Below are 23,982 nucleotides of genomic sequence, written 5' to 3'. Positions count from 1 at the left end.
CATAAGCGGAAGCCACACTTTTTTTATTATGTCATTGATTTCACTATTCTGTCTTTAATGCCAGCAAATGACGTTAAAGAATTGATGACTTGATTATTTTAAAGAAAATAATGATCTTTCCTATTACATTTTGCCTACACGAGCCTCTGTTGTTAATTTTTAACAATTTCTTTTCGCAAACTATAGTTACTTTCAACACAGATGGCTCATTTACCCCTTTTGACATTTAGCAATCAAACATATCATTAAGTACATTTAATTACTGTCATATCATTAAAGAGGGACGAAAGATACCAGAGGGACAGTCAAACTCATAGATCGAAAACAAACTGACAACGCCATGGCCAAAAATAAAAAGACAAATAGACAAATAATAGTACAGATGACACAACATAGAAAACTAAAGACTAAGCAACACGAACCCCACCAAAAAGTACGTTTAATTACTGTCATATCATTAAGTACATTTAATTACTGTCATATCATTAAGTACATTTAATTACTGTTATATCATTATTTACATTAATTTTAATTACTGTTATATAATTAAGTACATTTAATTACTGTTATATAATTAAGTACATTTAATTACTGTTATATCATTAAGTACATTTAATTACTGTCATATCATTAAGTACATTTAATTACTGTCATATCATTAAGTACATTTAATTATTGTTATATCATTATTTACATTAATTTTAATTACTGTTATATCATTAAGTACATTTAATTACTGTTATATCATTAAGTACATTTGATTACAGTCATGTCATTAAGTACATTTAATTACTGTCATGTCATTAAGTACATTTAATTACTGGCATGTCATTAAGTACATTTAATTACTTTTATATCATTAAGTACATTTGATTACTGTCATGTCATTAAGTACATTTAATTACTGTCATGTCATTAAGTACATTTAATTACTGTCATGTCATTAAGTACATTTAATTACTGTTATATCATTAAGTACATTTAATTACTGTTATATCATTAAGTACATTTGATTACTTGAGAATTATTTAAGCTACATTAATAATACTCACAATCTTACGAAACTACGAAGTGGTACTTTGAAACTAGATGTTGAAGTTGGTCGCTTCTCTGATATACCAAGAGAAATGCGTTTATGTGTATGTTGTAAAATGCAATGTGTTGAGAATGAATTCCATTTTGTATTGGTATGTCCAGCATATAGGGCAATTGGAAATTTTTTTTCTGCCACGCTATTATTTTTCATGGCCTAATATTTTTAAACTATCTTGTTTGTTGAAAGCTATTTCTAGATCGCTTACAATTAAGCTCTGTAACTATTTAAAGAATGCATGGAAAGCTAGATCTGCTATTATTGGTTAGTTATGTTATTATTGTATTGTTCTCTGTTATCAGTCTTTTGTCACATTGTGTATATATTATGTATTGCCATAGCATGTTCTGTATGCTTTTGCAAATAAAATATTCATTCATTCATTCATACTGTTATATCATGAAGTACATTTAATTACTGTTAAATTATTAAGCACATTTAATTACTTTTATATCATTACGTACATTTAATTACTGTCATATTATTAAGTACATTAATTACTGTTATATCATTAAGTACATTTAATTACTTTTATATCATTAAGTACATTTAATTACTGTCATATTATTAAGTACATTAATTACTGTCATATCATTAAGTACATTTAATTACTTTTATATCATTAAGTACATTTAATTACTGTCATATTATTAAGTACATTAATTACTGTTATATCATTATTTACATTTGATTACTGTTATATCATGAAGTACATTTAATTACTGTCATATCATTAAGTACATTTAATTACTGTCATGTCATTAAGTACATTTAATTACTGTCATATCATTATTTACATTTGATTACTGTTATATCATGAAGTACATTTAATTACTGTTATATTCTTAAACACTTTTGAGTTGTCGATTGAAAACAAAACGATTTCCATGAATGAAACAAAGTGTATGATATATCTTAAACCTGATTTCGTAGAGTATGTGTAAAAGAGTATGCTCTATCTTTATACTAGTTTTTCAAAATAATGTGTGAAGGTGTATGCTCTATCTTGATCCTGAAGTATATGTACACGTGTATGATTTATATTGATCCTAAAGTAAGTGTAAAAGTGTATGGTTTACCTTGACCATAAAGTATGTGTTAATATATTGAATGGTTTATCTTATTACTAAAGTATGTGTTAAAGTGTATGATTTATTTTGAAGCTGTTTTCCTTAAGCATGTGTAAAAGTGTATGGTTTATCTTGCTTCTAAAGTATGTATACAAGTATATGGTTTATCTTGATCTAACAGTATGTATAAAAGTGTATGGTTTATCTTGATCTAACAGTATGTATAAAAGTATATGGTTTATCTTGATCTAACAGTATGTATAAAAGTGTATGGTTTATCTTGATCTAACAGTATGTATAAAAGTGTATGGTTTATCTTGATCTAACAGTATGTATAAAAGTATGTGGTTTATCTTGATCTAACAGTATATATAAAAGTGTATGGTTTATCTTGATCTAACAGTATGTATAAAAGTATATGGTTTATCTTATACCTTGAGTATGTGTAAAACTAAATGGTTTGTCTTGAGCCTTAATCATGTGTAAAAGTGAATGGTTTGTCTTGATGCTGTTTTCTTTAAGTATGTGTAAAAGTGTATGGTTTATCTCGATTCTAAAGTATGTGTAAAATTGTATAGTTTATGTTGATTCTTAAGAGTGGGTAAAAGTGTATAGTTTGTCTTGATCCTGTCTTCATAAATTATGTAAAGGACCTATAATACCTAAGGTTGAAAGTACCTCGTAAAAATTTCAAACGCCCTTGTCTGTTTTATTTAGGCCCATTTCGATTTTGATAAACTGAAATATTTTTCTTATCTTGCCTTACAACACTTTAGATTTCGAGCGGATTTCGAGCGTACATAGAGTATGCATTTCCAGAAACATGTGTCGTAAGATCTTTAATCTGTATTATACGTTTATGTCTTCTTGGTTCCATTTTGGTCAAATAGCTCAAGGCTTTCAAAACGTTTAGTTTGAGAGTTCCAGTAAAGGTATTTCAAGAAAAATGCCTCAGACGCAGCAAGTTTTATTATCATTTTCTAGTAATGGATCGAGCTAGACCACTGCTGATGGACTGTTCGTCCCTTATGGCATCATAAGCTGAAATTCAGTGCTTCTTTACTTACATGATTTTTTTCAGACAAAAGTGGCCATGTCATACCTACTTCTTTACAAAGTGTTATATTTGGAAAAGTTATTTCTTTCTATAAGCTCGCTTTGCCATTCAAAGTTTTGTTTGAGTCCCATTTGAAAGAAAATAAATTGAGATACTTTTTTTATTTTGTCATGTCGGGTTGCTGTCAAAACAGTTTTCAAATAAAATGATTGTGTCCCATTCTAAATTCGCATGGCGGGTGATGCATGCATATCAGAGGATGTTTATCATGTCGAAGCATCCGGTCAAGTAACATTTGGAGCTCCTGCAAATTTTCACTTGGTTTGTATACTAGTACTCAAAATTGATTTACGAGATTTGAACATCGGTTATATACTATTGCCTCTTATTTATACGAGCTGCGTTGGATAGACCTTATGCACATGTTTATCAATACATCTGTTATCCTATTTTGGGTTGAAAAAATCTCTATGCAAAGTCTGTAACTGTTTGAAAATTGAGTTGATGTAAGAACCCTATAAAACAAAATAACATTCATCTTTTATTTTGTATTTGAAAGTTCCAAAATCAATCAACGTTTTGTACATGTACATTAAAAGTGAAAATAAGGTAAAATCTTGGTTTAAAATCATAAAAATATGCGTTTTAACAAAAATTCATATGTAGGTATGATATGTTAATCCAGATTGATTCCTTATGTCAAATAGTCGATTAAAACAATGTTTTGGTAAAAAAATATTTTTGAGAAATCATTTCTTTGTGCAAGGCTTTCAATATTGATATATAATATATAAAATGAAGATAACATTTCATTAATTTCGTGCGTTCGAAGCGCTTTTTTTATTTTAACTTCATCAGGTACGTTCAAACCCAAACTTTGAAAGCCAAGGATGTATAAGACCAAATCACATGGAGAGCTGTGTGACCAAGAGGAACTTTAAAATATCTAAATTCGCCTAAGGTCAACATTGCCTGAGGCAATAATAATTTCTTAATTTATCAACAGATAATTTAAGAAAAAGACAACATTGTTATAAATCTAGTCAGTAGCATAGCACTGACTTCAGAGTTGATGATACCCCTGAGATCAACAGTCCTCCAGCAATTGTATCGACCCAGTTCTAGTCACTGAAGATAACACATGATTAAATTCGTGCGTCCGAAAAAATATATATGTTTAATTGATTTCCGGTGAAAAGAAATAGTAGTCGGCAGCCATTACCGAAATACCCAACAAATATATTAAAAAGTTACAGTGCTTGGATTTAAAATGGAACTTTCTTTTTTTGGAGAGATGTGAAAGTTCCAAAGGGACATTCAAACTCATAAGTCAAAAATAAACTGACAACGCCATGGCTAAAAAAGAAAAAGACAGACAAATTAAGCTATTTCAATTGATATGTTTTATGTTGTAATGTTACACTACTGTTTTATGTTAGGGTTAAGATTGGCGCTTGTTAAAACGTTTAAACCCGCTGCATTTGTATCCACCTGTCCTAAGTCAGGAGCCTGTAATCAGTGGTTGTCGTTTATTGATGTGGTTTCTCGTTTTTTATACAGATTAGACCGTTGGTTTTCCTGTTTGAATTGTTTTACACTAGTCATTTGGGGACCCTTTATATCTTGCTGTTCGCTGTGAGCCAAGGCACCGTGTTGAAGGCCGTATTTTGACCTATAATTGTTTACTTTATACACATTGTGACTTGGATGGAGAGTTGTCTAATTGGCACTCATACCACATCTTCTAATTAATATAAACAACAGTACACAATACACAACATAGAAAACTAAAGACTGAGCAACACGAACAACATCAACAACTGAGGTGATCTTAGAATCTCTGGAAAGGTAAGCAGATCCTGCAGATGTGGCACTCGTCGTGTTGCTCATGTTAGTACAAACCCGGTAATAAGTCTTATTCGGTAGGTCACATTCGAGGAAAGGGGAACACGTCCTGAATTGATTTCTGATGTCAAAAGTTACGAAAACTGATACCCAATGAACACCATAACTCCTTATTTTAAATTTACTGCATTGTTTGCCTCGTATTAATCACACAAAAAAGTGAAGCCTTGCTGACATTGCAGTTTTCTAGTTATATCTATGACCTTTGTTACATATTTTCTTGAAAACAATCAAACGTAGAATATATTTAGTAGTAAAATAATTTTTTATATAACAATCAATGGGCAGATAATGTTTTGTAAGCTGTTCAGGGGAATTAACTGATGACGTTTGTCACATTCTATCAAGTTCAATATACTGTCGAGTTCAGTCGATGTTATAAGGTGTGGTGCTGTTGCCTCCTTAATGCTGCCTCTTTTAGATTAATAATAAAACCATCATCTTAAATTTTATTATCATTTTCAGACATTTTACATTTGTATAGAAACATATATATAAATCAAATAAATGAACAAGGATAACTTCATTTTGTCTCTCCCGTAATATATACTTCTTACACTAAAATAAAATAAGGCATTTGAAGTCCCACATAGTTTTGACAACTAATCTAACTTAAAGTACAATTTATAAAAGTACTTACAATGTTCTCTATATGTGTATCTGGTTTAATTTCATTTATTTAGTAACCAAGTAAAGAAACTATAGAAACCCCCTCTACTTTCAATATTAGACAAAAACTTGGATTTTGAAAATATGAGACATCTTCACATCAAGTTCAATAACAAACGTGGCGATTTTAATTTTTAAAATACAAAGTTTCTCAACTGCATATTGAATATATTTGTCTCAAAAAATTCGATAGTCTTTAGCTTGCCGCTACTTGATATATACGCCACAAATGTCTTGAAGTTCTGATCTCGTAAATACTGATTCAAAAGTTTGTCAAAATATATCTCATTTTATTTCTCTAAAAAAAGTATTGGAACAATTAAAATATATATTTGAAAATTAATGTTATGTCCGCGTTACAAATTACAAGCTTGGCATTCTATGTGATACAGCGTATCCGTGGAACTACTTTGCCCAGGTATGATAGATATCCGTGGAACTACTTTACCCAGGTATGATAGATATCCGTGGAACTACTTTACCAAGTTATGATAGATGCTAGGCTTTTTGGTGATGTATGAATACGGAACAACGTCAAAAGTGATGTAGTGAGCTCGAACAAATACTCCTACCAACAGTAGTTTTGCTGTTTAGGATGTCTGAATACAAAACAAAATACGCGTCCAGCACGATTATTACATGTATGCGTTGTACTCAATTACTACATGTAACGGAAACTTGGTTGTTTCGGTTTCATTAATACGCAGCAACGACTAGTATGATTGTGATAAGTGTACCCGGCACCGGTAAAGTTACTGTTACTTGGGGGCGCTAGGTTGTTGGGGTGTATGTAAACGCAACCATGTCCATTATCATTATCATGTGGCGTCCTCAAACAACTAATATAACCAGGGAAGGTAGGCTTGTGTTTTGGATGTATAAATATGAAACTACGTCCAGTAAGATTATGAATGTAAGAATAACATTTTCTGTTGGATTTCAAGTAAAATCCATACAAAAGTTTGTAAAACATGCAGTATGTTTTCTTTATTTTTTTACTCTTTCTATTTGTCTTTCGTGGGTCTTTTTCTGTTTGTGTAGCTGTGCAAATTATATCAGGGCTCTTGTGTGTTTTTGTATAAAGATCATTAAAGTATACACTAGTCCCTTTTATCACAGTGGTATATATTTTTACACAAGGTTTTTGTTAATATATTTTTTACATTTACAGCATACAGTTTTACATTTGTCATTTCAGGGCCTTTGGTACACAAATGTAAACTTCTATGTCATTTGGTCTCTGGTGGAGAGTTGCAGCATTGGCAATCATACCACATCTTTTTTTTAAAGTTGTCTGTATATAGTATGAAATATTGTAACATAATTGGTAAAAGAATCATTTTGGTTAATAGCAGTTTAAAATCCAATGTTACATTCTTTTGCACCTAAACCTACAATTCTATATACCATCTAATACATAACCATTTGTGGTCCTTATTTATTTTGTAATGCTGCAGTGAATTGAATTACCACTAAATACAAAATAATACATTCAATGATGTGAAAAGGGGATGGCAATCCATTCATTTCTTAATATTATGTAAAATGACTTTATCTAAGAAGTTATGCCAACAGTTCGTAATTTGATTCTCATCACAGAGCTCTATAATTGGATACTATCGTGAATTAATCATAAGATCAACATGACATAATAATAAACTTTACATAACCACTGATAAGAACAAAAATCCAATTGCATCAACATATGGAAATCAGAAACCACACAAACCAATCAAGTGAGACATGCAAGACGAGACAATAATCGTGCAAAGAACAAAAAACATATAAAACTAAATCTCTGTATAATATGAGCTCCCAATAAATCTGAGACTGACAGTAGATCATCCGGAAAACTCTTATGTGTCACCTGATCTATTGTGTTGTGGTAAAAGATGATGAAAAGTAATATTAGGTTCGATTTATTATTCTGTGAAGGGAAGTTGCGTAGTTCGGAAAATATACAAAGATCATTCATTATATCAAACAACATAGTCATTGGTCAACTTTTTGTGCCAAAGCTGGTGAACAGTTAGAGTCTTTTGGGGCCCTTTTAGTGAAAAATCTCGTCACGTATTCAAGTATTAATGATCCTTGATGAAGGTAAATCCAGAAAAGTGCTTCGGACGCACCACATTTGTCAAGTTGTATTATCGTTTTCTTGCACTGGGTCGAGACCTTTGATGATGGACTGCTTGTCTCCGAAAGTAGCATCCACTGAGAAGTCAGTGCTTCGTTACTAACATGGTTTTTTAGATTAAAAAAGGAAGTCATATCGTTATGTTTCCTATAAGCTCGCTTTCTTATTTGAAATGTTATTTTGGTCTCATATAATTGCAACTTAATTGAGATATTTTTTGTTTTTGTTTTGTCATGTCGATTGCTGTCAAATATCGTGTTTACATACACTGATTTTGACCTATTCTGGACTTGCTTGACGGTCAATCCATGCATTTAAGAGCACGCTTACTCTGTCGACGCATCCAACCAAGCTACATTTGTAGCACCTGCTATTAACTAGGTTTTTCATTTGGATTGTATATTCAAAATTGATTAACGAAATTTGATCATCGATAATATATGCAATTGCCTCTAATTTATAAATTTGAATTGGTCAGAAACAAAGGCAACAGTAGTATACCGCTGTTCAGGAAACTTTCTCTATTTCAATTTTTTACAGGAGCAGATATGTTCTGCAGTAAACAAAAGTGTCAAAAGGAATTGAGAAATAATATGCAGGTAGCATCATTTAAAGCGCAAACAATATTTTGCTTTGGTTAAAAATAATTAAAAAACACACCGGTTTTGCTATGATTTCAACACAAATTCATATGTAGGTATGATATGTTATAAGCAACACGACGGGTGCCACATGTGGAGCAGGATTTGCTTACCCTTCCGGCGCACCTGAGATCACCCCCAGTTTTTGGTGGGGTTCGTGTTGCTTAGTCTTTAGTTTTCTATGTTGTGTCATCTGTACTATTGTTTGTCTGTTTGTCTTTATTTTTGGTCATGGCGTTGTCAGTTTGTTTTCGATCTGTGAGTTTGACAGTCCCTCTGGTATCTTTCATCTCTCTTTTATTACAGATTGATTCATGATGTCGAATTGTAGACTAAATTGTGTTCGAAAGAACAATTTTGTTTTTAGAAATCACCGTTTTGTGTTAGGTTCTATAGGTTTGATATATATAGTTATAAAATGAAATTAATACTTGATTAATTTTGTGTGTCCGAAGCGCTTTTCTTTTTTATCTAACTTCATCAGGTACGCTCAAACCCAAATTTTGAAAGCCAAGGATGTATAATACCAAAACACATGAATATAAAATCGTCAAAATTGCCTGAGACAATAATAATTACTTAATTTATCAACGGAGAATTTACGAAAAGTTTGTTGTAAATCAAGTCAATAGCGAAGCACTGACTTCTGTGTTGTAATGATACCCTCTGGGACTAACAGTCCACCTGCAGTGTTATTGACCCAGTGCTTGTAAATGAAAATAACACTTGATGTATTTCCTGCCTCCGAAAAAATATGCTATTCCTAATTGATTTCCGGTGAAGAAATATTGGTTGGCAACCATTTCTTAAATAGACATCGAATATATAAAAACAGCTTGGATTTAGACGAAACTTTCTATTTATGGAGAACACGTCTTGAATTAATTTTTTAATGTCCAAATTAATGGAAATTGATACCCTATAAACACCTCGTCTCCTTAATTTAAATGTATTGCCTGGTTTGTGTCAGATTTTATCACAAAATAAAGTACAAGAGGGGCCTTGCTGACATGTCAGACCATTTCTTGACATATTTTGTTGATAACTATCTCGAATGTAGAATATATTTAGTAGTGAAATGATTTTTTCTTTAACAATAAATGTGCAGATTAGATTTTGTAAGCTGTTCAGGGGAATCAACTGATGACGTAAACATTTCATATACTGTTGAGTTCAGTGGATCCTGAAATGTGTGGTGCTGTTGCTTCCTATATGCTGCCTCGTTTTAGATTAATAAGGCAACGATCATCTTAAAACTTATTATCGTTATAAGACTTTTTACATTCTTAAAGAAGCATGTATATAAAAATGAAATAAATGCACTAGGATAACTTCTTTTTGCTTCTTGCGAAATATATCCCTTCATATTACATAAAAAAATAGGGTATTTAGTCCCATCTGATTTTGACATTTTCAAATCGATATTAGAACTACACTAAAATTAACGTACAATTTTCAGAACTACTTTCTTCTTCTTTCAGTTTCCGCACTCCATCATATTATTGATGACTATGTGCCGTACATGCGTGGGTAAAATTTACAAATATATATTTACATCAAAAAATAAATAAAGAAATAATAACTTGTTTTTGATTTTCACTGTACATATAAGATAAAACTATTTACAGGGTGTTACAATTACATGGTGTAGTATTGGTTGAGAACAGATGTAGGAATCTGTTCTCTGAAGGCTTCAACTGTGGTGCATTGGACAGCAGTAACTGGTAAAAGGTTCCATTGGATGATTGTCCTTGGATAGAATGAAAATGTATATGAGTCTTTTTTTGCCTGTATGTGCCTGAATGAGTGACTGTGAGTGTATTGTCTTGTTCGACTGTCTGGTGGTATTAACAAGTTCGTGGGGTATATTGCTACTAGGTGGTGTATAATTTTGAAGAAAAATATAAGTCTTGTTCTTATTCTTCTAAGTTCAAGTGTTGGCCAGTTGAGATGGTTAAGCATGTTTGTCACAGAGCTGGTGTTATGGTATCGATTGCATGTATACCTGGCTGTACGTCTTTGGACCATTTCTATTTGTGATTTTTGTGATTTTGTATGCGAGACCCAGATGCAGCTACCATACTCTAGCTTTGGTCTCACAAGTGAGATATAGGCCTTTTCTTTAACTGACTGTGAGCTGACTTTAAGGTTTCTTTTGATAAAATTAAGTTGTTTAGTTGCATTTGCTGTGATGTTATTTGTATGTTTGTTAAATTTTAAATCAGTTTGTATTGTTAAGCCAAGATATTTAGTAGATGTTTCTTGTTGCAAAGTGTGCCCATGTAAGATGTAATCATATGAGAGAGGGGTTTTCTTTGTTGTTACTTGGAGGACATGAGCCAGTCCTCTTCCTACTTTGCTGCTGCTGTTAGGTCTTCTTGTAATTTTTCTGAGTCATGTTTATTTATTATGGTTTTGTAAATAATGCTGTCATCTGCAAAAAGTCTTAGAGTGCCATGTTTAATATATTCATTCAGATCGTTTATGTACACCAGGAATAGGATAGGACCTAGAACTGTTCCTTGCCGTACTCCTGATGTGATATGTATTTGTTCAGTTTTGGTGCCTTCCAGTAATACCGTTTGTGTGCGAAGTGAGAGAAAGTCCTCTATCCAATTCAATGTTTTGTTGTCGATACCATAGTGTTTAAGTTTATAAAGAAGTCTTTTGTAAGGGACTTTGTCAAATGCTTTGGCAAAGTCCATCACAATTACATCTGTTTGAATGTTATCATTGCTATATTTTGCCAGTTCTTGTGTGAATAATACTAACTGGGTGTCGCAAGATCTTGAGGAGCGAAACCCATGTTGTAGATCGTATAGAATGTTGTTATTTTCTAGATGTGCCATGATGTTACTTGCTAATATGTGCTCCATGATCTTACATAGGATGCATGTTAGGGATATAGGCCTGTAGTTGATAGGATTATGTTTATCTCCCTTTTTGAATACTGGGCAGACATTAGCATGCTTCCAGTCAGTAGGTATTTTTCCGGTGTTAAGGGATTTTTTGAAGATTAATGTTATTATGGGTGCGATGTCAGTACTAAGTTCTTTAAGCACACGCCCATATATGCCATCTGGCCCTGTGGCCTTGTGTGGGTTAATCTTTACTAAGAGTTTCAGTATGCCTTTCTCTGAAATTTGTATGGTGTTTATTTTTGGATGGTTAGAAATTCCCATGTCAGGTATTGTTTCACTGGATGTTTCTGTTGAGAATGCCTTCTGAAATTGGTTGTTTAGTAAATCGGCCTTTTCGTCGGTACGATGTTCTCCCAAATGATGTGTTTCTGGTTGGATTTCATTTATTTATTAAACCAAAAGAAAGTATAGAAACCTCTTCTACTTTCTATAATAGACTAACACCTGGAATCGAATATGAGACATCTTCACATCAAGATTACAATTCATTCTTTTAAAACAAATAAGTTTCTCAACTGCATATTGAATATATTTGTCTCAATAGATTCGATATTCTTTAGCTTGCCGGTACTTGATATGCACGCCACAAATGTCTGATCTCGTAACTACTGAATCAAGGGTTTGTCAAAATATATATTATTTCATATCTCTAAAAAAAAGTATTCGTACAGTCAGAAAATAAAATGTTTGAAAAATATGTAATGTCCGCGTTACAAATTACAAGTATTGCATTCTATGTGGTACAGTCGACCCGTTGAACTACCTTCACCCAGGTCTGAAGGAAGCTATGCTTTTATGGATGTAGAAATAAGCAGCATTGTCCAGTATTATTGTAATGTAGTGTACTTGAATAACTACATTAACTAACATGAGCTTTGTTGTATAGAATGTATGAATACACAATTTAACGTCCAATAAGATTAGTATGCGTTGTACTCTAATAACTACTACTACTACTACTTATGTAAACGTCACCTGTAAATCTACTGTTACTTAGGGGCGCTAGACTGTTTAGGATTTACGAATACGCAACCATTCTCTGTATGATTATTAAGTGGTGTCCTCAAACAACTACTATTATCATGTAGAGTTTGGCTTGTGTTCGGGATGTATAAATACAAAACCACGTCTTGTATGTAAGATTATGGAATTTAAAATAACATTTTCTGTTGGATTTCAAGTAAAATCCATGCAAAGGTATATAAACATGAAGTATGTTTTCTTTATATTTTTGCTATTACTACTAGACATTTGCGGAAACTGTCATACACCTACGATTAGGATTTCATTTACACCTACAGGTAGCATTTACATATTGGATCGTTTCAAAGTGTAAATATAAACCCTCGGTTCTAAACAAAGACTAACTCCTGATTTCAAAGAAATATGGGTAAAAATGTCATCTTGGCAGCTTGAGGTGGAATCAGGACAACTCGGACCAAAAGCAAATCGGATTAAGACAACTCGGGCCAAGTTAAAGACAACTCGGAACACTTTTAAAGACAGCTTGGACCAGTTTGAAAGACAACTCGGACCAGTTTGAAACACTTGTCAGACCAGTGGCTCTTCGTGGTTTTTACGTTTAATACGATTTTTGTTTGCTTTCGTCTAGATTTTTTTCTTCTTAGTTTCCCCTAACTGACCGTCTTAGCTTGCTGTGACAACTTGTCAGTTTAATGCATTTAAATAAGTTCTGTTACTATAAATTGTTTTATGACGGCCTAACGAGATAAACTAGAAAAATAAAACAACAAACATCTTTCAATGCAATGAAAATATAAAGCAGAGATATCTTTCAAGATGGTTGAAATGCCTTTTACCGTCAGGCGCCAAATGGTAATTTTCGGCTATCGTTAGCGTCAACTTGATTTAATTTATATTGTGGTTTGTCAAATTATCCTTATTTGTCAGAGGTCTCAATTATTTAAACGTTGCGTTCTAATTGGGAAAACATATGCCATGATTCGCCAAAATCAGTCGATTTTTTTTTATCGTCATGGAGAAATAAACTTAATGTTTCTTTGTGGAGTTTTTGTGGACTTTCGTTTGTATTTTCGTCGTTTTTCTTCTGACCATGGTGGAGACTTTTTCTTCGACTTATGGGTATTAAATGCCCCTTTGCATCGTTTCCTCGTTTTAAAAAAATAGAAATAACTCAAGTTGCATTAAACATATACATGCATTACATTTTGAATTAAATCAAGCATTTCAAAGTATAGACCCCTACGAAGTTCGTTTATATATTCTTAAAGCGCTCAAGTTGTCTTTTAAAGTACTCAGATGTCTGTGAACCTAATTTTAGATTTAATGCAAGTCATACAATTTTTTAAACGATGATTTTCTTTTATATTTCTTTGGAAATAAAGTAGTTATATGTTATCAAATAAAATTATATTACATCATTCTAGGTTATAATGCTCTTTGCTTGTATAGATATTTGAATACACACGAATATTGATTGGATCCGATTCTTAATCAAACACATGACACATCCTTTATAACAAAATATTTTTATATTTCATTAGGAATAAATCATAAACTTATATTTAAAAAAAAAATCGACAACTCGATATTTACCACATGTAATGTATCTTTAACGTCAAAAACAGTAGAAAAATACCGTTTACATTATTTGGCAAGATTTAAACGTTATTGTTAAAAAAAATCACACACTATTTAAGTCGGTTAGGGAGCAGTTGCAGTGGCGGATCCAAGGAGGGGGGGTTCCGGGGGTTGGAACCCCCCCCTTTTTTTTGCCGATCAATGCATTTGAATGGGGACATATAGTTGGAACCCGCCCTTTATCCTGGGTTAGGAACCCCCCTTTTATAAATGGCTGGATCCGCCCCTGAGTTGCAGATGCAAAAGTTTAATTGTATAAAAGATGTACGACTCCGAATTACTATATACCGCCCGCTTTTGTAAAGCGAGTGGAGCTATTAATACGAAAAAATAATGAATAAACGATAAGTGTATTTCGTGCATTTATCTTAATTCCCCCCGTTTATATGGATGAAGAACACAGATTAACCATTACCTACCCTGATTCAGACTCCACAAGATGTTATGATACACATTTCATTCGTCATCTTATTCTAACCCTGGTAGTCCTAGCTTGTCCACCGACAAACCAATCTTTTACAATATCATAGGCAATGATGTACACTTTTGGAATGGTAGTCTAAGAGATGTGTTCAATTGTTTTGCAAGCAAACGGTATTCCTTTTACAGGTGAAACTCCTGAAACGTTACTTCAAATTTTTGCCGATGTTAATGATCTCTTCAGAGAGAAAACCGATCGGGATCATAAGCTTTCGTCGGGAAAAAGAATTCTTCGTTTATGGTATGGTTACAATCGTACCCGTCTTATCATATGATTTCTGAAATAGGTGACGTTAGTGCTTCGACTACCAAAGATGAAACATACATGTATACCTATTTCTATGGTGGGTGGCCAAAACTTCCGTTTGTAATAGAGCTATCGACGGAAAGTTTGTTACCGATAACGGAATCACAAAAACAGTATTTATCAGGACACAGACATTGTCACTGCATTCACACTCAAGTTGTAATATTGAACAAAAACAGGATATGTTATATTCAGTGCGGATTTCTTTGGCCTCAGCAATATATGTTGATGAGAAATATAGGACAAGACTTACCTTTCCCGACTGAGCTGTTTTTGCTAGGCGACAGAATATATCTTAACTGATATCCAGTATTGACAACTTACATAAGACAAACCCCAAAATATGTAGAGGAAGTGTAGAAAAATAATTACACACTAAAGAGTAGAGGTTGAGTACGCCATCGGAGAATTAAAAAAAAACTCAAAAGTTATGGGGACTTTGTGGCCATTCACATCTGTTGTGACCATAAGTTTCTTTTTTTTCTTTTTTTTTTTTGAAAGTAAATATCTTTTATTACATATCTGCTGTTTTAACAATTTAAAGTTTCTGCATTTGTATGTCGTCCGAAAAGATTTATATACATGATAAAAAAATATCTTTCATTTTACTATGTATCTCAATTGGGTTTATTTTTTTTTTATTATTTTGAGAGGACCCCTTGTTTTTCGTCAACTGTAATCGTAAGTCTAAGTGTAATCCTATTTATAGACCTAGTTTCCGCAAATGTCTATTAGTCTTTTCGTAGGTCTTTTTCTGTTTTTTAAAGCTGTGCAAATTATTAAAGATCATTAAAGTGTATTCTGTTTCCTTTATCATAGTGGTGAATATTTCAATTATTTAAATCATTCAGTAATTTGTATATAGTATAATATATTGTTACATGACTGGGGAAAATACACATCGCATGAGTTGATTGTTTTCTTAACCTCCAGTTGCAAATAGATCGTGCATGTTCAAGCCGTATATGAGGACAATGTTCCTTCTGGTCTATTGTACAAGAATCAATTTGGTTAACAGCAGTATGCCAATTCATTGGAAATGCAATATTACATTATTTTGCACCTAAACCTACACTTCTATATACAATCTGATATAATGAATAAGTCTGAATAACCATTGTATGTGGTCCTTATTTATTTTTTAAACCATTGCCGTAACGTCAGCATATTCATTAGGTCTTTCCACCTTTCCGTGGAAAGACCTATTGGTTTTCTTCTGATTATTTTTTTTTTCTTCCGCCTAATTTTTTTCTTGCGGTGTATTTTTGTTTCAAAAGATGTCGCTTAGTTTTTTGGTATATGATATCATACAATCTATACGCTTTTGAAACTGACCCTGTTTAACCGAACACTTTTCTTTGTTAGAGTTATCTCCCCAAACACCGTTTTTCTTGTTATGAGATCTCCTCCGCAACCGTAAAAGAAAGCCACAAATTTATTTTTCCAAATTGCTCGTTATATCCTCAGGATGTTAGGTTTTATTTAGACCGAAGCTTTACGAAGACTCCATATGAGAGTTATTTCCCCTTTTGTATTGATATAAGTGAAATTTATTTGTAACTGGAAAACCATAAGTCATAGAGGCCTAGGGTCTTTTGATTTGAGGTCCTTGGTCCATAAAAATGAAAATGAGGTCAAGGTCAAAGGTCAAGGTCATGTTAAAAATTTTGATTTTGGCTTGTTATCACTAATTTTCAGAAATCTTATAAGATATCGACAAATTTTTTTTACAGAATTGTTAGTTGCGACATGTCGTAACACGTATATTTGAGTTGAAAGGGTACGGAGACATTTAATGGGAGTTTTCTCACCTTTTATATTCAAAATTACATGTATGGTGATATAACTCATTCATCTTATATAATTGAGACCTAGGGTCTTTTGATTTGAGGCCCTTGTTTCATGACCTTTAAATTGGGGTCAAGGTCAAAGTTTAATTTGTATTATTTTTTTATTTTTTTTCTTCCGCCTAATTTTTTTCTTGCGGTGTATTTTTGTTTCAAAAGATGTCGCTTAGTATATGATATCATACAGTCTATATGCTTTTGAAACTGACCCTGTTTAACCGAACACTTTTCTTTGTAAGAGTTATCTCCCCAAACACTGTTTTTCTTGTTATGAGATCTCCTCTGCAACCGTAAAAGAAAGCGACAAATTTATTTTTCCAAATTGCTCGTTATATCCTCAGAATGTTAGGTTTTATTTAGACCGAAGCTTTACAAAGACTCCATATGAGAGTTTTTTCCCCTTTTGTATTTGATAAATGTGAAATGTATTTGTAACTGGAAAACCATAAGTGATAGAGGCCTAGGGTCTTTTGGTTTGAGGTCCTTGGTCCATAAAAATGAAAATGAGGTCAAGGTCAAAGGTCAAGGTCATGTTAATAATTTTGATTTTGGCTTGTTATCACTAATTTTCAGAAATCTTATAAGATATCGACAAATTTTTTTACAGAATTGTTAGTTGCGACATGTCTTAACACGTAAATTTGAGGTGAAAGGGTACGGATACATTTAATGGGAGTTTTCTCCCCTATCATATTCAAAATTACACGTATGGTGATATAACTCATTCATCATATATAATTGAGACCTAGGGTATTTTGATTTGAAGCCCTTGTTTCATGACCTTGAAATTGGGGTCAAGGTCAAAGGTTGATTCGACGTTCTATATTTTGACCTTTGCTTTTACCTCATATATGTACATGATAATGCCATGGGACTTTTTGCATTAGGTTGCAAGCCATTTGACCTTGAAAAAGCCAACCGGAAGTGACCTTTTGTAAACCGGAAGTAGCTATTTATTGTACTAAATTAATGTAAAAGTATATAGAACTATTTTTGGAATCAGTGTCAAGTAAACTATCAAACAATACCGGAAGTGACATTTTTTAAACCGGAAGTCAAAAATTATCTCCCTTATTCATCTTTTTTTATAGAAACCATATATTTTTGGAATAAGCGTACATTAAGCTGTCATTTGACGCTGGAATTGACATTAAAAACCTAATTTTAATATTTTTCATATCAAAATAGATCCTTACTGGTGGAAAGACCTTCAATTGTTCTCAGAACAATTGGTTTTTAATTTACCATGGATTCTTTTTCTAGAAGCAACGCTTCCTAAATTAGTCGCTGAAATGGACTCAACCAAATCATATTCAATTGTTTCCTTTGTGTGTCTAATTTAATTAAATATGCCTTCACTGGGAATCGAACCCCTCCTTTAATCTGTTATGTGTGACTGACATCAACATATCGATGAAACCTCTCGGCTACCAATGGGTTGCAATCTAGATGTCTATTTTATATATATAAATGAACATATGATACACATCGGTACAACGGACACACAGAGTTTGTACCTTTATATATACATAATAGACAATCGTATAGTATAAGTTGGTAGCCGTGAGGTTAAGATCCATGAGTTATAGAGTCAAGTTAGAAGTAGAGACTTGTCGGATTAGGTTCGAATCCCTTTTTTCTCTTTGTTGTCCCTATTCTTTCGTTTTTCCGTTTTTCTTATTTTGTATGTTATTGTGGATATTTTTGTAATAGTAGCGGGTTTTGCTGTTTATTTTTGGATTATTATTGATCAAATCATGTACTTGAAACAAAAATATTACATTTTATTTGTACATTTTTGTTTTATATATATATATGTATAATGGATTGAATCATTATCCCATACGGTATATAAAAATTGTTGAGTTAGATTGCTGACAAATAACAAATACATTGTGTATTAAATAATAATATAACATCTTCACACGCTTAAAACACATGTCTTATGTCTATCTCTAGATTCGCCTTACATGACAAGGTAACACTACGACTATTGAAGTTATATTTTTATATAGCGGATGTGGTCGTGTGGTCTAGAGCGCTGGACATGAGGCTAAGCGATTGGTGCTGTAGTGTATCAAAGGTGTGAGTTCGAATCCCGTTGAGGGACAAAAATTTGTCAGCATAAAAGTCTAATTCTAACACTGTTGGGTGTAATTTTCAGACTTATATATATATATATATATATATATATATATATAAAAAGTCTAAATTGAAAACAACGTTCAAACCTATGATTGCGTTGGATAAAAACCGCAATTTTTATACGTGTGCATGCAAAACAAATTTCTTGGTAGAGGGGTCCAAATACAGCACAAACAACAATTTCCAAAAGACCAAAAAAAAAGTGAAAAAGTCTATTTTAACGAAACGCATTTGACTAACAGGTCGAACAACTGATGTTCTTAAACCCTGCTGACTTCCATTGGCGATTGCCAAATAAATTGATCACCAGATATATATATATATATAGTATGATTTCATCTGTTTTACTACATATCTTTACAAATGTTTATTCGCAAATACCTATGCGAGTAAATTTTGATGTACCTAGAATTAGGTTTCTTGCTAGAAATATTGGTTATATACTTATTATATATTCTTAAAAATAAGTTTGAATATGTCTTATTTCGTAAATTACGATTAATATTCAGATGCATAATAATTTAAAGGCAGACGTGTTATGTTATATTTGAATTTCTCTAACCAATTAATTGTGAACTTTAATGCATCTTTGAACATGATAACAGGGTTATTTATACTCACTTACAATACCTTCTAATTAAGAAAAGGCTTTGATTTTGAAAATACATCAACACAATAGTTTAAGTTATAGATACAATGATAAGCGTTGATTCATGAAAAACAATCCATTCGCCCTCCGGGCTCATGGTTTCTTTTTCAAGAATCAACGCTTATTCGTTGTATCTATAATACGTAATAACGCAGTGAATTGATTTACCTCAAAAAACAAAATAATGCATTCAATGGGTTGAACAAGGGGATCGACATTCATTCTTTTCTTACTATTATGTAAAATGACTTCGTTCATTCTTTTCTTAATATTATCTAAAATGACTTTATTTATTAAGAAGTTATGCCAAAATTTCTCAATTTGATCCATACTCATCACAGAGTTCAATAATTGGAAATTTTGAATAAACCATAAACCATGATATCAGCAGGACAAAATATTAAACATTTCATTACCACTTACAAGAAACAAAATCCAACTGCACCAAAACATGCATGGAATTCAGAAACCTCACAAACCAATCAAGAGATACAAGTAAGACGGGGAAAAACCATACACAGAATAAAGAACATATAAAACTTAATATATGGATAAGATGAGATTGATAGTAGATCATCCGGAAGACTAAAAGTTCCATACTATCATGTGTCACGTGACCAATTGTATTGCGGTAAAAACTTTGGTTCGATTTATGATTATGTAAATGGAAGTGACGCTTACATCCCAACTCCTTTGTTCTAACGGGGGTGATCTGAGTCGGATCACCCCTACCAGATCACCATACCTTGAGTTTCTTTGTTCTGCATGTTTTCTTTTGTTATGTAACATGAATGTCGAACACACAATGAAACTTCGAATTATTTATGCGGAATAAAGACTAACTTTCAAAATTTATGTAGAAAAAAATCCACTAAATTTCCAGTGTCTATGCGGGGAATCGAACTCAAGACCTTGGACATATGAAGCCACGATCCATACCGCTACACCAGCACGATTTGATACAAAGTCACTGTTTATATTACATATTTAAACATTTTATCCGGGGGCTCGTAAAGGGTTTAATTATTGTATTGTACTCGGACTTAGTGTGTCAGTGTAAGATCATCGGGGTGATCTTACACTGACACACCGCGTCCTCATGGGATGACTATTACAGATCGGTAAATATGAAAAAAGATCATTAATTACATCTACTCATATAGTCCGTGGTCTTAATTTATAGGTCTCTGACCACTTTCAAAAAGTTCCAATAGTTTTTTTTACTTTTGAAATGCAGGTATAAAACACATCAGTTTAAAATTGTGAATACAAATGGTCAATTAAAAACCAGATACTTGGATATTTAATGTACCCGTCTACAAACATTAGCACTGTCTACCTTAATGAGAACTTTTCCTGAAATCACGACTGATTTGTGGTGGGGTTCGTGTTGCTCAGTCTTTGGTTTTCTATGCCTTTGTTTTGTATACTGTTGTATGTCTTTTGTTCGTTTTTCGTTTTGTTTTTTTTAACATGGCATGGTCATTTTTTTTTTTTTTTTTTTTTTATCGACTTATGAGTTTAATTATCCCTTTTGTATCTTCCGCCTCTTTTTGTAACAGAAAAAGAAAGAGAGAGAGAGAAGGTTCCAAGGGGTCAAATACCATCCGTCCAATCAAAAAAGACAAGCAATGACCAGTAACAAAACGACAAGACAAAGACAAAACACATCTGGATAACATTATACAGAAAACTATCAAAGTATTCAAAAGTTATTTTAGTATTTTGTACTTAGAGAAAATACAGAAGGGACATTACTATATATATCATACTTTAGAATCTTCACCAGACTAAACATAATTCCTCCGAAATTATCTTAAGATATGAATTATAAGTAAATAAAATGGTTGTTCAGAAAATTAATTATGTCTTGAAATAGTCTATTGATATCAATGGATCAGGATCAATACTTGCAGAATTGGTCAACAACTATTCAGGAGTGTAGTAAACTGTCTTTTTATTGTAGATTTAAATTAACTTTTTTTATTGAAAAATATCTTTCTTATAGCAATAATGTTAGTCTGCTAACAAAGTTACGTAGTGGAACATTAAAGTTAAATATTGAAGTTGGTCGTTATAATAATATTTCTAGAGAAAATCGTTTATGTGAATGTTGTAAAATGTGTGTTATTGAAGATGAATACCATTTTGTTCTTGTTTGTCCAGCTTATAGATCTGTACGAACACAATTTTTACCAAAGTATTATTGTTCTTGGCCTAATAATCGCAAACTATTAAATATACTAAAAGCTTCTAGTAAGTCTCTTACGATCAAATTATGTAATTATGTAAAAGCTGCACGGAATATTCGATCTAATATAGTCTCATAACTTTATATGTCATTGTATTATACTATAGTTCTCTGCTGTCTATTCATCTTTTATATTATGTAATATATGTTGTTAATTTTGCCATAGCATGTTTATGCTTTTGCAATAAAGATTCATTCATTCAATGATTTTTTTAATATTGTCGTCTGCTCTCGGTGGTAATTCTAAGAATTTGCAATGCCGATGAATCATTATTTTTGCGTAATAACACCTTTTAGTATGGTCAATATGATAAATAATAAAGTATTTCAAGTTCAGCCCGTGTCATTTTTAAGATTGAAAATTGGTTTAAATTGTCAGTTATAACATCAAATTTTGATGTGACAATGTAATTTATTTTCATTAATTATCATAAATAATATTTTTTTATATTGATATAATTTCATTTCTTTTCATTAATATATGAGTTGAAATAACTCGGACAATTTGATTTCAAATCAGAGTTTACTATAAATTTGTTTTTTCTCTCCTTTTTCCTTTTTTTAAAATTACTGAAAGTTTTGATTGATATTTGGCTTCTTATATCTTTACTTAACATTTTGATAATTTGATTCTATCTCCATTACTGTAACTGTGTTTTGCACCTGTAAATTTATAACAAAGAACCAGAATTTGTGCTGCTTGAAGCTTGAAAACAAGCTTGTAAACATATGAAGAAAGCATGATACAAATTACACTTCAATAAAAGTACAAAAAGGCCATTGTTTTGTTTGTTAATACTTCTATACTCAATGTTACCATTGCTGGAGAAAGAACATTAAGTTTATCGTTTGTGTCATTCTGTCGGCTTGTGTCAAAGTACCGATAAATTTCATCATTAGCTAAAAAGTTTATAAAATCAATAAACGTCATACACAGAGAATCAAAATTGTGTTTTTTTTTCACAAATAAATATTAATGCTATTCAAGAAGTTGTTATTGTTCTTGCTTTAATAATTCATATGCATTATTTGAGTCAATGTTTATGAAGTGAAGCAGTGTTACAACATCAGATTACCGTTCAGGATATGTGGAGAAACATTCTTAGGTTAAATAGTTTAGAAATAGATATAAGAAGATGTGGTATGTGTGCCAATGAGACAACCCTCCATCCAAGTCAAAATTTATAAAAGTAAACCATTATAGGTCAAAGTACGGTCTTCAACACGGAGCCTTGGATCACACCGAACAGCAAGCTATAAAGGGCCCAAAAAATTACTAGTGTAGAAAGTTCATTTCTGAACTATTGAAGATCGATGTTTGTTAGAATAGGATTGAGCGCCCGCTAACATGTGTAACCCCGCCACATTCTTATGTGTCTGTCCCAAGTCAGGAGCCGTTAGGTTTCTCGTTTGAATTATTTTACATTTGTCATTTCGGGGCCTTTTATAGCTGACTATGCGGTATGGTTTTACTCATTGTTGAAGGCCGTACGGTAACCTAAAGTTGTTAATTTCTGTGTCATTTTGGTCACTTATATTTTTTGTCAAATGTATTATTGTGAAAAATCATCTCATTAATATAGATTTAGTTGAGAGCCCTTCGTGTATTTCATGTTTTGTTGTCATCTTTTTGGGTTCTGCTTGTGAACTGTTATTTCCGAGTGTATCATCAGTTCAGTATTCAGTGCTTCGGTAATGACATTGATTTTACTTATGATTTTGATTGCCTTTTATCCCCTTTTTAAAAAAATATAACGATTAAATGTAGCACTCGTGTTTAACAAAGTAAAATACCATACATTTCAGAAAAGAACACTAAAATAAAGATAGATATAGAATAGTCACCGTAAATATCAACAAATACACTAAGGAAGAGAAAAGGCTGTGACTTGGATGGAGAGTTGTCTCATTGGCACTCATACCACATCTTCTTATTTATAACAACGGATAAAATTGTGATGTGATTTTATGCTTAAAAGTTAATCTGGTAATTTATTATTTTTGGGTCAAAGAGAGTAATTTTCAATATTCTTACAAAAAGCAAAAATAGAATGACCACAAAATGGTTGTTTTTTTTTAAATATCTAAATAAGGGGAGGATAAAATGCCTGAATATACATAATTAACAATATACCTGAATAATACATCATGGCAAAAATCATGACGATAACTTCTTATAATAATTAAG

The 23,982-nt window shown here is 32.1% G+C and overlaps 1 protein-coding gene across 1 annotated transcript in view; it reads right to left on the bottom strand.

Annotated features, from left to right (window-relative positions):
* LOC127736121 (angiopoietin-1 receptor-like) overlaps positions 1-23,982 on the bottom strand; it is a 184,911-nt gene that overhangs the window by 144,528 nt on the left and 16,401 nt on the right. The window lies entirely within an intron of this gene.

Source organism: Mytilus californianus, unplaced genomic scaffold, assembly GCF_021869535.1.
Source record: "Mytilus californianus isolate M0D057914Y unplaced genomic scaffold, xbMytCali1.0.p SCAF_3, whole genome shotgun sequence".
NCBI lineage: Eukaryota > Metazoa > Mollusca > Bivalvia > Mytilida > Mytilidae > Mytilus > Mytilus californianus.
The sequence above is the reverse complement of the archived record's forward strand: the minus strand, read 5'-3'. Positions and strand labels throughout refer to the sequence as shown.